Genomic DNA, 15040 nt, shown 5'->3' with positions numbered 1-15040 from the left:
ATGGATGGTCAGTAGTTTGGGGTTGGGGAAGAGAATGAACTCTCTAAAGACAAAGGTAGATGATGATGCGTATGTGTGTCTGGAGGCATCCTAATCCTCTTTTTGTCTCTTGATTCTCTTGAATTTTCTACTACTGCAAAGACGTTTTCTGAAGAAATTTTGGAAGTGGGAAAATGCGATTTTGGTATCTCAGTGTTGAAGTTCTTGTCTGATTCTTTAATTATTTTTTTTTTGTTAAGGTATGGAAACGTTGAATGGCTTTGCTGTTTTACACATGTTCTTGTATTTAGCTGTAGGGAAGTTGGTCTTTTTCCCCCACGGGAGTTTCCTGTATATATGGCAAAAATACAAAACAGAAGTGAAAAACACCTCAGGCTTCTAAACCTGCCACTCACATTTCACTTCTCCCACTACCCTTCTCACCATAGAAACAGTCCATCAGTTCTTCCTCTCTCCCTGTAGCAATGCCATCTATTTAAAGAGCTAGACACCATCATAGCTAATATGGTAGGTAACTTGGCACACAAAGGTATTACAACAACCTGTGAACCACTGGGGAAATAAGTAAAAAAAAATGAAGTTACTCAGTGATGTACTTTTCTGGTGTTTATCTTCAATTTGCCAGAATGTTTTATTAAGCTTTCTTCAGGCTAGTAAACATAACATAATTTGGTACCTGTTCCAAGAGGTTTGTAGTCATAAATAAATTTAGTATGTCACTCGTGTTTCTTTTTGTTTAAAAATCCACTTAAGGCAGGGGCCCTAAAATTGTGTGTAACTCAGCAGTTAAGTTGCATTTCATGATTGATTATTGTCATTAGAAATTCTGGAGCCCCTTTGCTTACAGTCTGACTGTAGAGCAAACAGTTGGTTTCTGTTTTTCTTATGCCTGGTTGAACAGCATGTACATAACAAATTGAAAAGACTTGTAAGATGAAATGCTGATATTGAATTCTATATGTATGAATGCTGTTTTGGCAGTATTTAAACTTCCCCATAACCATATAAAATCATTTTTGGACTTTAAAATTGGCATTCTGAATTTTCTTCATTTGTTTAGACTCTGTTTTGCATATACTATTGTCAAGTAACAGGGTTTTTTTGGTCTCCAAGTTGTTCTATAAACAGCTGGACTAAAGAACTTGTCTTTGCTCTACATTTGTGCTCTGTGTGGTGAGGAATGTACCATGAGAGGGACTTGAGGGATGATACTGTGAGCTCCTTCACTCCTAATGGGCACTGTGTAGCTGTAGTATAGTTAAGGCATATGTTTACTATCTATCCAAATGGCATATGCAAAGTGACCAGCTGTGAAACACTATGTAACTTCCAAGTTCTGCTTGTCTTTTTCAATGATACCAGTATTTTGGAAATGTCTATCCAGTCCCCGGTTTTCAGAAAACTCATAGCAACTTGTTTGTCTTTAAAAGCTCTTTTCTTCTTTTTAAACTTAGTTAGAACTGATTTATGGGTTCTAAAGTTATTGCAAGGATGGCTAATCAGTTTTATAGCATAAGCTTAATTTTTTGGTAATCTGTGAAATGAAAGCAATGAAGGAGTATTAGCTGTTAGTAGAATATAAAGCCTGCTCTGTGGACACATTAGCGTGTGTGTTATTTTCCAGAATGCATTTAATGCCTTGGAAGAAAAGATACCATCTCTCTAAAATGCTGAATTCTAAGTCGTAACTTCTAATATAGGTCACCTCCTGATTTTCTTTGGGATGAGCCTTTTTTTGTTCATTTATCTTGGCTGCACAGGCATCTGCATGCTTTAATTCAGGAGTTCAGCTTATCTGATTGCTGAACCTTAATGATTGCGTTTGTCCATGATTTTCCCGTTTTCCTTGGAGAGCTTAGTCTGCCCTGTTCAGAGCAGCAGTAGGCAGGAATTGCAAGAAGGAAATATCCCTACTGATTAGTGTGTTCCACCTACTACGCACTTGGCAGTCCCGTGTTGGCAGTCATTTTTAAACCAGTCAAGATAGGATTGAAACAGCGGTAGCTTCTAACTGAAATGACTTCTTAAACTTGGTTGTTTAGTACTTCAAAACAGTTTTGACAATTTACTTTCCCTTCTGGCCTGAATGTACTTGAAAGGATGAGACAATGTTTTGAAAAGAGGTTGGGTTCAGAGCTCAGCAGTTGAGAGTCTTTGCAACACTGCTTAGGCACGCTTATCGTGCAGTAAAATCCTCACACAAAAATTTGTGCCAGCACAGGCATTATTCTGGGAAACTAGTGTTGTAGCAGTCACAGGTTCAAGATCATGCAGAAGTTATGTTCAGTTGGATAAAACTTTCATTTAAAATACTAGCTCCTTAAACAGAATGTCTAGGTCGAGTTAAGTTTGCCTTAGAAACATTCTTGTTTTCAAGTTGGCTTGGTAGTTTATAGTGTACCTCATTAAGATGCAGGGAGAAGTTTTGCCAGTAATTTGCATCTGTGTGGAGTTTAAACTTGACAAACCTGAAAAGCAAGACTACTTGAATTAAGTATGATTCACACAATTTCCATTTTAAAAAATGGACAATAATAACTGCTTTGCATTTGTGCTCTGCAGATATTTTTTCCGTATGAAAAATGCCCCATAAAAGCTATTTGGGCACAATAGAAGCATGTGTAACTACGTGAGAGAACTGTAATATTATCATACCAGAAGACAGGATGATAAGGTGTTAGCCTGCTGCCATCCCAGACACGTAATCTAGTCTTTTCATATGGTTGTTGTAAATGTACTGTGATAAGGAGGAGTAAAAGTGTATTTTTGGAGTGTCCATTTAATTATCTTGATCAGGGATCATTGACTTATTTTCCACAACTGTTATTAAAAGTATTATTGTATTTGATGGTAGGTATTGGGGAGACTATATTTCTCTGCAATTTATTTCTAAATATTTGAGTTTTGCAATTAAAAATAGCAGTAATTGAAAGGAACTTCTAGCTTAAGCAATTTAAACAGAAATATACTTGTTGTTATACTCTATTTTCTTCTTTCTTTTTCAGTAGTTAGTTATTTGTTAAATGGGAATCTCTGTGTCTCCTGTGTGGGAATGCTCTATTTGTTATTGTAGGGACTGTAGCTGAAGTATGAGTTAATCTTTTAGAAACAGAAATAATTTACCTATGAATCAGTTCAACAACAACAAAAAATCCAAAGCTTTTAAATCCTTTAAAACATTTATGTTTGTATTAAGACACAGGTTTGTAAACTTCAGAGTGAATGTCACCTAATTTTGCTGTCTAATTATGTGTCTAAAGGTTCAAGAATAATTTGCTTGTATAAAATGCTCCCCAGTTGGAGACCTTTAGCACAACCACAGCAACAAAGATGGACGAAGAAGAATGACCTCCAAATGCTTTAGCTGTCCTAGAAAGTTGAAAAAGAGCCTTCTGATTCTTCCTCTTCTGGGATGTGTGTTTCTTGCTGCTGGTTTTTATATTCATGGGATGATGTATTCATAAGCTTAATTATGAAACAATATACTTGTGATTGATTAATTCTAGGATCCTGACAGCTCATTTTGCAACTGCGCCCAGTTAATGTTAGTGTAACCACATAATTCCTGGGTGATGCAATAAAAAACCATCTGAAATCTAGGAAACCCTGTAATTTTGTAAAACAGGTTGGTGCCAAATATGGCTTTGCTAAAAAGTGTATGTATTCACAGGTTTTGTGTCATCATGTTAATCTACTGAAGAGATGAATTTTATTTGCCAGTTTGGAAATTACTGTTTGAATGGCGACCACTTATGAGCTGATAACCTGTTCTCTGCTTACATACTGATATCGTTTGTGGATTGTTTTACAAGTCTGGAATCAGTGGATGAGACGTAGATGCATAGAAGTGAGCTTGTGTAACTCTAGCAGTTTCCTTTAAATGAATAGATGTAGCTGCTTCCATTGTGCATTTTGAAGGATTACAGCAGTATGGAAGTTGGAGGAAAAAAGGGAATGAAAGGAGAGGTTACAGAGCATAGTAATACTGTGGTTTTTTTTTTAAAAAAAAAAAAAAAAAAAAAGAAATAATCTGCAATATAAAAAGCTACTCAACTGAGTGAGTTGCTGGAGGAAGGAGTTGATACGGAATCGTCCCTATTTCCTGAAGGTGTTTTTTAGAAGTATAAAAATATAGTAAAGATTTTTTAAAATGGCTCTTGAAGCTTCTGCTTTGGTGGGCTAAGCACTGTATATACTATTGCTGTAAGAGCTTACAGTTCTTAAAACAAGATCAGTAAAGGGAATGTATAAATTGGGTTTTTTAAATGGCGTTATTTAAAGTTATTATGAAATGGGTCTAAACTGAAGCTATGGATGCACCATATTTTTAATAGTGCACTGCTACCGAAGTGGGAGGTCACATTCTCCGCTGAGTGTTCCTGTTGGTTGCATTGTGGTGGCACTGGCACTCACTGGGTTCGTGACTGAATCAATAAAATGCACTTTCCTTCCTTCCTTTCATCCCCTTCCTCCCCCAAAAGATAGTTTTTGTTCTGGGTTACTGATTTGTATCTATCTATGGAAAGGTCTGTCAAGTGCTGGAGTTTGGTGTGTAAGGGTAGGTCAGTGCAGCTGGGGGGAAGCCGGCAGGCGAGATCTCTGTGTGGTGGTGACAAATCAGCTCAGCTGCCCGCGAAGCCACAGTCCAGCTGTGAACTGGAGTGGCTGGGACGCAGACACGTTTGCTTACCCTGACCTAGCAGAGAGGTGGGGAAGGCATTTGAGACAATGATGACTTAAACTGTCACAGCAAGACTTGTCACAGTTGGTCTGCTTAAACCTCAGAGATGTTAGTATACTTAGCTGTCATTTCCCATTAAGTTCTGACTGCATTTGGGGTGAAAGTGTTACAACTATCCTAAGCTAAACTTTGACTGAGGGTGTGTTAGTCTGCTGGTAAGATCTCTTCATTACGCGTAAGACTTGATTTTTGCAAGTCCAAAGTTTTGAAATTTCCTTACGGAATTCTTCTGTGTTTTATTTTCTTGCAGATAGTTCTTTCCCATGGAGTTACAGGCTTGCTAGAATGTAAGAGAAAACAAGCTTAGCTGCTCCTCCTATGTTACCTCTTTTGGCTTCTGTTAGCGTTGAATTTGCTCAGGTGACCAAACAGCGTTCTGCAACCTAAACCACTGGCTTTCCCTCAGTCTCCTGCTTCGCAGTGTGTTAGTGGTGTGACAGATTGATGGGCAGAGTTGGCTCCCTCTGAAGGTCTGAGCTCTACAGGTCATGCAGGGGAAGCTGGCTGAGGAGCTTGGAGCCAGGACAGTAAGCCCCTTAGACAGATTAGTACATTCTCCTTGTTTTTTGTGGTCATAAGAAGCTGTCACTGTAGTAATGAAGCTCCTTTGTATGTAGGTATAGAGGAAGGAAGAGCACAGAAGAGTGATTAACCTATTACCTTGATAGAGCAGTGGTTAGAAATTGTGAGCTGACCAATGACTATCCCTGTCAAGAACCTATTATCTCTTAAAGAGGTGTTCGAAAGAAGTACGTATTTGGTTAGTGAGGTTAGGCTGGCTTTTTGACAGTCTTCCTCCTTTGCAAGCTCGGTATGGTTCTTTACCACTTCCTTGCAAAATCATTCACAATTTCTGCTTCTATTATGTGTTTTTGGCATTACAGCGAACGATGGCAATTCAAAGAAGACTGTGAACCTTAAGTTTCTGTGCTTCTTTTTTATTAACTTTTTTTTTTAAGTTTCCTTCTACACAGAAGATGAATGCTTATCTTTCAGTTAAAGAGGGGAAACTGTTCTCTGAACACTGCAGACATTCAGTCGTGGAAAGCAAGGTTGAGCAAATTGTCAGGTACTATAGTATAGTGGAGAGTTACTATATTGGCAGGAAAGCGGTCTGAAAAGTCTCATCTTGTGCGTAATTTGTGAGTTTGTCAAGTAATCAGGCAACGGAGGTAACAGTCAGTAGGTTTATTAAAGCTGATTCCTCACGCATCTAAAAAAATCCTTCATACTAAAACTTATTTGCAATTATGAGCAGTTGGTAACTGTAAAAAGTGCTAATATATTACTCAATAGCTCTGTTCTTACCATACTTAGAAATTTGATTTCATAAAAGAAAAGGTAGCTGCTTGTTTTTTGAAGGCTCGCTGGTACTTAAATTATAGTTTAGTAGGGGACATAGAATCACTTTCTTAGGAAATAAGAGTCCAGTTCACTTGTGAAATACCTATTCACAGCTCATGTGCAAGGTGAGATCCAGGGGAAAATTTACTATGCTAGATGGGCAGGAAGAATCCTAATAACCATACACTGAGCAAAGCAGTTGTCACTGAAAGCTGTGAATGTGGGATGTTACATGTGGAAGCATGCTTCAGACTGTTTTTATGTATCAGTAGTTTACCATTATTTTAGTAGCCAATTTTGTGAGCTATATGCAGATGTTTTCCTTTTTCCTAACAGTCACTCTTTTCTGGTTTGAGTGGATGAAGATAAAACTAATGAGTCTTACATTGCAATTCCCTATGCAGTTAAAATAGCTGAGCAAATTACATCGTGTTTTAGGGACTGAGAGTCTGTTGGCACGCTGATTTTTCAAGCTGATAACTTTCAGTTGCTAAGGTAAGTGTGTGCAAATCTGCAGTTTCCAGTGGACATTTGAGCCAACGTTAATTAGGGAGTCCATCAAAAAGAAATAATATCATGTGAATATAAAGGAATATTAATAAATGGGGTAATTTTTTGTGATGTTTCTCACATTATATAGCATTCCAACATTTTAATGGCATCCCTTAAGTTGATAATATCTAAGTTCTTCAGTATACTTGAGATCTTCGGGCTGCTGTAACTTCTTGCAGCAGGTACCCACAGCAAAAAGCGAAAACAGGGAAAACACATCTCCAAATACATGTTTAGTCGCTTTCTTGCTCTTAAATAAGCTGTCATTACTGACTTTCTTGCCTTACTTAGTATGGCAGAGTGGTGTGACTTTTCTCTGGATTAAAATTATGTCCTTTTTGGACTAGACCTTTGATTTTTTAGAACCTTGTGCAAGCGTAGTGATTTACTGGATGAAGGTTTTTTTCCAAATGTAGGTTGGCTGCTATAAAGAAATGAATTTGTTTACTTTCTGTAAGCTGTTTAAAAGTGAGCCTATTTACTGATATAGTGCAAGTTGTATTTAAATTGCAGTTGTGGTTCTGTGATTTTCTTTTTATGGGGATTGGAAAAAGAGAGAGGACGATAATGAAAGCAACGTGGGAGGATGAAAGTGGGTCAAAAAAGGGAGAGGGAGTTTCTAATTGAACCAGTGACTTCCAGTGAGAGGGCGTGACTGAATGAAGCAGAGCTTTTTCTATTGTATTTATGTCAGTATTATTTGATATAGTGCCAAAAGTGTATATAGTGCTGTACAGTGGAAGGCTTGTTTCAAACACATAACATGTTCCCTGTGCTGGAGGACTTAAATTCTTTAAGTATAGGCTGGAGCAGTACAGGATCATGCAGTACAAAGATGTGATAGTGCATGGTTGGTGGCATTCACCCTGGAGCAGGTGGGTGGTTTTTTTGTTTTGTTTTCTTGAAGAGAGGAAACGTATTGTGTATCGATCAAAAAATTTCTGGTTTTGTGATTTCAGGGGCTGCTGTGCCCCCTACTTCCAAAGACCCACGATGCGGCTGGACCACCCATTATTTGCTCTTTACAGAGGAGAAAAGGACTTTAGGAGAAATGCTAGCGTTGTTCATGTCCCTTAGGCATTCTTGGTTGGTGAGGTTTTAATTAATTTTATCTCCTTTTGTAGGATGGATAAGAAAGAGGGTACAGTGGGTCAGTATTATTTCAAAGCAGATTTGCTGAGGGTTGGCTCTTTGTGCATTATGTGTGGATACGAAATCTATATTTATTTTTAAAAACAGGTTACCTTTTAGTTCAACTCCTAATCCTCAGGACAAATTCTTTATAGCAATATTTATTACATTAGACACCCTAATGAGAATCAGGGCCTAAGTGCTGCTGGCAGGCAAAAGTGAGAGTGAGTTGATGACTGCATGTGTCTGTTAGTCTGTGTGTTCATCGTGAATGATGAACCGGCCTGCGGCGTGATGGTGATCTGGAAACTGTCATTTTGCTGACTTCATCGTCTCTTGAGGATCGTGCTTACGAACTCAGTTGCACCTGGAGGGAGCAACAGGGGAGATAGGTGTCATTTCTGCAGCAGTATCTGTACCTCAGATGTGTGATATTGTAGAAAGAATAAGAGCCTTTGAAATGCGTCATTTATCTGTGTATTTAGTTACGTATGTCATAGTACATAAATCTAAGTATGTTCATAGCAAAAAAAAAAAAAAACCACCACTCCTAAGATACGTGTATCACTGCAAAGTAGCATAATCTTCAGTGTCTTCTGCGCCTTCCTTAGAACTGAATAATGGCCACGGCAAATACTTTTATTGAGGAAGTGACACAGCAATAACTTCTGTGGTTCTGCTTAGTGAAAGGAAATAGTAGAAGACCTACCTAAAATGTTGAGAGTATGAGTAGTCTAAGGATTTGAAAACTCCTTTCTCTAAGGTGTTATGCAGATAAATCCACAGTAGTTAGGGATGCTCACGGTGTAGGTTGGGTCATATTAGGCTGTATGGCATTAAGTTACAACAGACTTCTTCAGTGGAGGGCAAAGAAAAAATACATGTGGGACATCGACGCGGGGTAGCCTGAGAGAAGTAAATCTGCTCAGAACTTTTGTGAAGAATGAAGGGTGTGTGGAATCGCAGGCTGTGGAATATAGAGTGGCTAAGAGAAGAATTACTTCATCACCTGTCCTTTCTTTTGACAGTACAAGCTTGTTTATTTTAGTTCTTTCCTTTTAGTTTGTGTTTCCAGTGTGGTGTTTGTTTAGTGCTGGATGTTAACAACTGCCTCTTTCCCTTAATGGTCAGACCTGTGGATATTGAACCCATTTTTGTTTTGGAGAAGATAAAATTTTCCTTCTGAAGGTCTTTGTTTTAGCCATTTGTCTGGTTCATTTGTGCAATATCCTCATCCATGGAAAAGATAAATGTGAAATGGTTTATTTGAGTGTAAGTAATACTATGCCATCTTAACTGAATTCATATATCCAATTATGTGTCTCTTGCATGAATCTCTTAGAAATTGTGTCCTTTAGGTGTTTGGGTTTTTTGATTGTTTTAAACCTGTAGAACATCACTTTATTGACGTGTGCATTTTTACCGTTGGCAAATCATAACAGCCCTCTATTTTCAGCTTCATCTAAAAAATAAAGGATATCAGTATGGAATAAGGTGCACTTATAGAAATTAAATGTATCAGTTATCTCCAACAGCAAACAAATATTAAAAGTAATGTGAATCAACATCTCCATTTGATGTGTATTTCATGGACTAATCATAGAAGAAACCACTGTAGGAGATTTTCTGGTCTTTTTTTATACGCCAGCTCATGCCAGATCACAAATGGCTATTTTTTAATACATAGGAATTATCTTTGTGTCTATGAAGCCACCAGATAAGATAACGTTTGCTAGTGATAGATGATCTTTTCCCTTGGGAGTTCTAAAATATTTGTAGGAGAATATAGTTGTGTAGGTGACTGCACAGAAATATTTTCACTGTTTGCATCTTGTCTTCACAGAAATCTATGCAGAAGAAAATACACTTACATAAAGAGAAAATTCCTGTGTTTTAAAATATACCTCTGCTGCTTTGCCTTTACTGTTGATGTAACATGTTATTCTAAATGTCGAAATCTGCAGAAACAAAACTAGGCTGATGTGGAGTAGCTGAGTCTTACTATGTAGGTTGCAGTGTGCTGCTTAACCACTATGAAACATTTTTAACAAATGGAAGATTAAGGGATAGCTCCTGAGAACTATTCGATGTGTCGTATACATGGGCACTGTTTTATATATGTTGGCTTTGATAATGCTAAGCATGTCTAAAGCCCGTGAGTATGAACTTTCCTTAGTGCTTTTTCAGTTGATCAGTAATTTGTCTGTGGTAAGCGAATTGGAGCTGGAAACAGGCAGAGGATAGAGCATTAAAAGAAAGAGAAAAGAGAGTTCTAGCATGCTACTTGCATCCATCTCTTTCAGCTTTCCCAGATGCTATCTCTGTTAACAGCTGAAAGGGAATACTTTTATATAAATCCTCAACCTTTAAATGTAAAACTACAAAACGTAGTATTTCACTTTCCTAGATTTTAGATCACCTCAGTAGGCTAAGTAAACCTAGTGAGGGTCATGGACTAGTGAGCTTGTAGTACACAACATTTGATAGGTTTGTGATAACTGATCACACGTAGCAACTTGAAATGAAAGCTTTGAAAAGTATTTTTATTTCTTATGGTAGAAGCAATAGGCCCTGTTATGATGAGAGTCGTCTTGTGCTAAAGGCTGAATGTACATTTGAAAGACTTTCTAGCTTTCCAGATATGTAGCAGTTGTTTTAAAGTTGAGGGAGAATGATAAAAAAAATACCTGTAAATGACTTGTTCTGATTTCTTTCTTTAAAAGGCTTTTGTCTCATTGTCCAACCCCAAACTCTTCACATTGGTTCACAAGTCTCATGACTATATGAGAGGTGTAGGAGGAGGTTGCATCTAATAGTTTACTGTGTTTCTAGAACTGAGATTAAGCGAAGCACAGAGGTTTCTTCTGCTACACTCCTAACTACAATACACCTATAGTAGTTGAAATGGCAGCATTTCTTCCTCCCTAATCCTGTCACATTTAATGGCTTTTGGGATACCAGCTATTTGGTAGATACCAGAAATGTTGGAACTTAACTTTGACCTCTCACCAAACTTCATTGTCACTTCATATTGTTGGAGAGTGGAGGTTGGAATTTCTTTCTTTCTTTCTTTCTGAATTGCATAGTGTATTCTGAAACTTCTCTAGGGATTATATAAAAATCTGAAATTCTTTTCGTTAGACTCCTCCTGTTTCAAGCATTATTTCCCTGAGACTGCCTCTGAAGAAGTAAAAACTTGCTTTAGTCACTGTGTTCCATATTTAATTTAATATACTTAATCATCTCTATGACCTAGTAAGCCTATGCAAAGCACACTCTATTTGTCTCAAAACCCATTTGACAGCTTTGTTTAAGGCATGTGGGACTTGCCACTCGATTGGTTTTATACTGCCCTCTCTTACTTCTGACAATGTTGAGACATTTGTGCTTCAGGAGGAGGAGATGGAACTATTGCACTGAACAGTTATGGGATAACATCCTTCCAGGGAAGTTTCCTTTTGAGCACTTGTCTGAGCTTTGTTTCCAGAATCCGTGCTGAGATAACTATAATCAGCTCTTGTAGCTTATTGAAGAGTTCCTCTAACATGTTCTGCAGCAAATACTGCGATGAGTGCTATCATATAACTGGACAGATAGAGAATTGGTTTTGCTATTCGGGAAAAATGTTAGGCCCTTGCTAGATCAGTCAAAAGCACCAACAAGTGTGTAGGTCCAGTTGAAAATGATTTGACAGTCGGATGTTTGGGAGTGGAACTTTTCCAATGAACAGGTACTCTGTGCCTTTTCAAAATCCCACACTTGTTTCCCATGTAGAAAGTACTGTTTTTTCTTTAGTTTTTTTCATTGTACTGGATCTGGCTGGGATGGAGTTAATTTTCTTCATAACAGCCGGTATGATGCTGTGTTCTTTGTGACCAAAACAGTGTTGATAACACACTAATGTTTTAGCTCTTGCTGAACAGTATTTGCACATTGTCAAGGCCTTCTCTGTTTCTCACTTTCTCCCATGTCCATCCCCCCACAGTGATTGGGGGGTGCACAAGATGTTGGGAGGGGGCACAACGAGGCAGCTAGCCTGAACTAACCAAAGAGATATTCCATGCTCAGCAATAAAATGGAGAGGAGGGGAATTTAGAGAGGTTACCAGCTCTTTGCTTGGTTGGGAACTGGCTCGACATCGATCTACCCGTGGGAGGTGGTGAGTGATTGGCTGGTTTCGTTTTGTTTCTCTCTTCTTCCACTTCTCCTTTGTTAAACAATTTTTATCTCAACCTACAGTTTTCTTGCTTTTTACTCACCCTTTTCTCTTCACCCGTCTGATGGGTGGGGGGAGTAAGCAGCTGTGTAGTGCTTAGCTGCCTACTGGGCTTAGCGCCCAACACCCACGATGATCTCTTCATGCTTGTGTAAGGCAAAAAGAAAATAGAAAGTTCTCAACTCAGATCTCAACACATGGCTATCTGCTATGGTTTTGGATTCTTCAGGGTAAGGCAAGTATTTTGCTTTTATTTTCAGTGTTGAAAATTTTAAGGCACCATGAAAACTTCTGTCACAAAAAAAATCAACAGAGAAAACAGTAACTGTAGTGTATTTTTCTATATTGTATATTTTTGTGTTTGTATATTCGGGAGTTAAATCTGAATGTTTTGCCTTGCCACAGGCTTTTCTGGTGCCTCATCGTCGGTAGTGTTCTCAGGCCCATTCTTCTCACTTGCAAGTCTTTGTTTGCCACTCATGTCTTCCCATTCTCAGTCCTCACTCTTCCTGCTATTTCCCCCATGTTGGCCTCTACAGTATGCTTGCTTTCTGCTCAGCTGTTATTCCTACTGTATTCAAATTTGACAACTCCCTTTTGCTTTTTGCCTCTCCAGAGAGGCATTTACAGAAAGATCCATGCTATTCCTACTAGATGCCAAAAATTGTGTCAAGTCTACAAGCCAAGTGAAGATAGAATTCTTAAGGCAAATTGATAAAGTTTGCCTCTGTTTGAATGTTGTGGAAATATTTTTTTTAAGGCTTATGTGCTCAGTCAATAAAGGTGAATGGACTTTCTCAGGGACTGTTAAAAGGATGTTCTTGGCTGAAGGCCAATACCGGAAAAATTTGAAGTTCTTATTCTAGGCAGGAGGATGCTAGAGCGGTTTAGTGACCACAGATTTTCAGGCAGAGTTCAGGATGTGACAGCATGTGATTTTATTTATTTTGGTTTTAATAATTTTGTTCTTGCAAGTTGCAAAACTTCTTGGTTAATTTTCCTTCCAAAGTTGACTTGACACAGAACCATTGAAAAAAATCAAATTCAGCCAAAACAGTTAAGTTTATCTCCAGAAATTAAGACTGTATAACAGAAATAAAGTTTGATACTTCTAGTAGAGGCATGTAATAACTGATAGATTGTCCTTGTGCTCCTCTGTAGATGCTCGAAGCAGTAAAAATTCATAATCCTGCAACCATAGAAAACTATAGTATAGTGCATACTGTATCTGAGCTAGAAATTCCCAATGGGATTTGGTATTCTGGTATTTTCTGAAAACATTTGAAACTTACCCATTATATGTTATGTTGTGTTAAAAGTTCGAGCAAAAGTGGTTGGTGTACTTGTAAGATTGTTAGTGCACTTGTTCATTTCCACAGTTACTTGAGGGGGGCAGTAAAGAGGTAAAAAGAAAAAGAGTTAAGTTCTCTTCCCATTCTGTGACTGGGGAAAAGAAGTTTGAATAAAAGTTTGAATGGCAAACCGGGACTTTCTAAATGAAAAGGATGGCCTTGAAAAGAAGAATGGTTTGGGACATGATACAGGAGAAAAGTTATGCCTAGAGTGCAAAATGTGGAAGTGAATATTTCCACATTTTCAATAATTTATGCAAAGTATCAGAAGACAAATAAAATACATGAAATAATAGAACACAAACTAGTGGTTGGAGAAAATACAGGACTGGAGAAAGAGTTATTAGAACAAGTATAACTTGCTGCAACTGCAAGTGATTATGATGTGACTAATGCTCACACTCATGTTTGCAGTGCAGTGTGTTTAGGAAATACCAATAAAATACAGTTTGCACTGTATTGAAACAGCAGCTTGACTGTATGTCCAGAATTCTAATACAGTACACCTGAAATAGTGCTTGGTCTAGGATAATGCAATTAAAAAAAAAACAGGGGAGGAACTTGGTGAGCGTTCAGATATAACTTATAATTAGGATTTCAAATTACGTATATTTAGCTTGTTTAATAACCACTATAGGAACAGAACTATGATACATTTTTAGTTTCCTCTCCTGTGTATTTTTGTTATCTATCAATCTGTGTATTTTCAAGATGTAAACAAAGAGGCCAAATAGAAATATCGAATGTAAAAAGAAATAGCAGAACAGTGAAATCCAGGGAAAACCTATGCAAGAAAAATGTTACAGTCTCTGCTGTCTCTGACAGGTGGCCTTGAAATGTCTGAACTGGCTTGGTTTTCAGCATGCCAGTCAAATAGAAAAGTTTGAAATAACAGCTATCATAGCTTGTACAATGTCTGTTGTTTAGTACAAAACCACAGATAATGTGTTTCTTGCACTTTCAAATGAGCTGTCTTAACATCAGAAAAATTAAAAAGCTTCTTAGACTTTTCTTTTACATGGTAGTTACTGACAGGTTTTGTACTTCAGGTTGTGTTGTTAATACAGGTATCTACATCAAGTTGCAAACATATGGAGAGGGTAAACTAGATGAACCATTAAATGAAATACATGAGATACTTTTTTTTAAGTTTTCATGTCTTATTTGTATATCTTGAGTTTTGCAATGTGACTGAAAATCTGGCATACTGGATGCAATGGCTGTTGTGGAATATATCTGGTTCATAGGAGTATACATACTGGACCGTGCTTGCTGGTCGTCAGTAATGGATGATTAAGGAAAGGATATGAAAGACAGGGTAAATTAGACTGTATTTTTTTCCTCCTGGTAACTTCTTTGCTGCTGGTAGAACATGGTTTAGGTTTTCCTGAGAACAAGGTTGTAAGAAATAGGTCATTATGCTTAATAGAAGCTAATGGAGTTCTGTACCAGACTTTTGCTTAATCTTTTGAGTCCATTTATGCTTTCAGCCTCCACAATGTCCTCTAGCAATGTGTTTCACAACATAGTTATAACAGTGTGTGTAGAGCAAGGAATTTCTTTTTATTCTAAAATGAAATTTTCAGCTATTAGAGATATTTCGTGATTCCTGTGTTTGTGAGACACAGAGAATAACTATCTCCTTTTCACATTTTGCATATCTTTTATTAGTCTCTTAGGTCTTTGCATCCATTTGTCACTTTT

The 15040-nt window shown here is 37.7% G+C and overlaps 1 protein-coding gene across 1 annotated transcript in view; it reads left to right on the top strand.

Moving 5' to 3' along the window:
• Positions 1–15040, top strand: part of RBPJ (recombination signal binding protein for immunoglobulin kappa J region) — a 63227-nt gene that overhangs the window by 15632 nt on the left and 32555 nt on the right. The gene's annotated exons all lie outside the window — the stretch shown is intronic.

The sequence above is a fragment of the Leptosomus discolor genome, chromosome 4 (genome assembly GCF_034619465.1).
Source record: "Leptosomus discolor isolate bLepDis1 chromosome 4, bLepDis1.hap2, whole genome shotgun sequence".
Taxonomy (NCBI): domain Eukaryota; kingdom Metazoa; phylum Chordata; class Aves; order Leptosomiformes; family Leptosomidae; genus Leptosomus; species Leptosomus discolor.
This window is presented reverse-complemented; position numbering and strand designations above follow the sequence as displayed.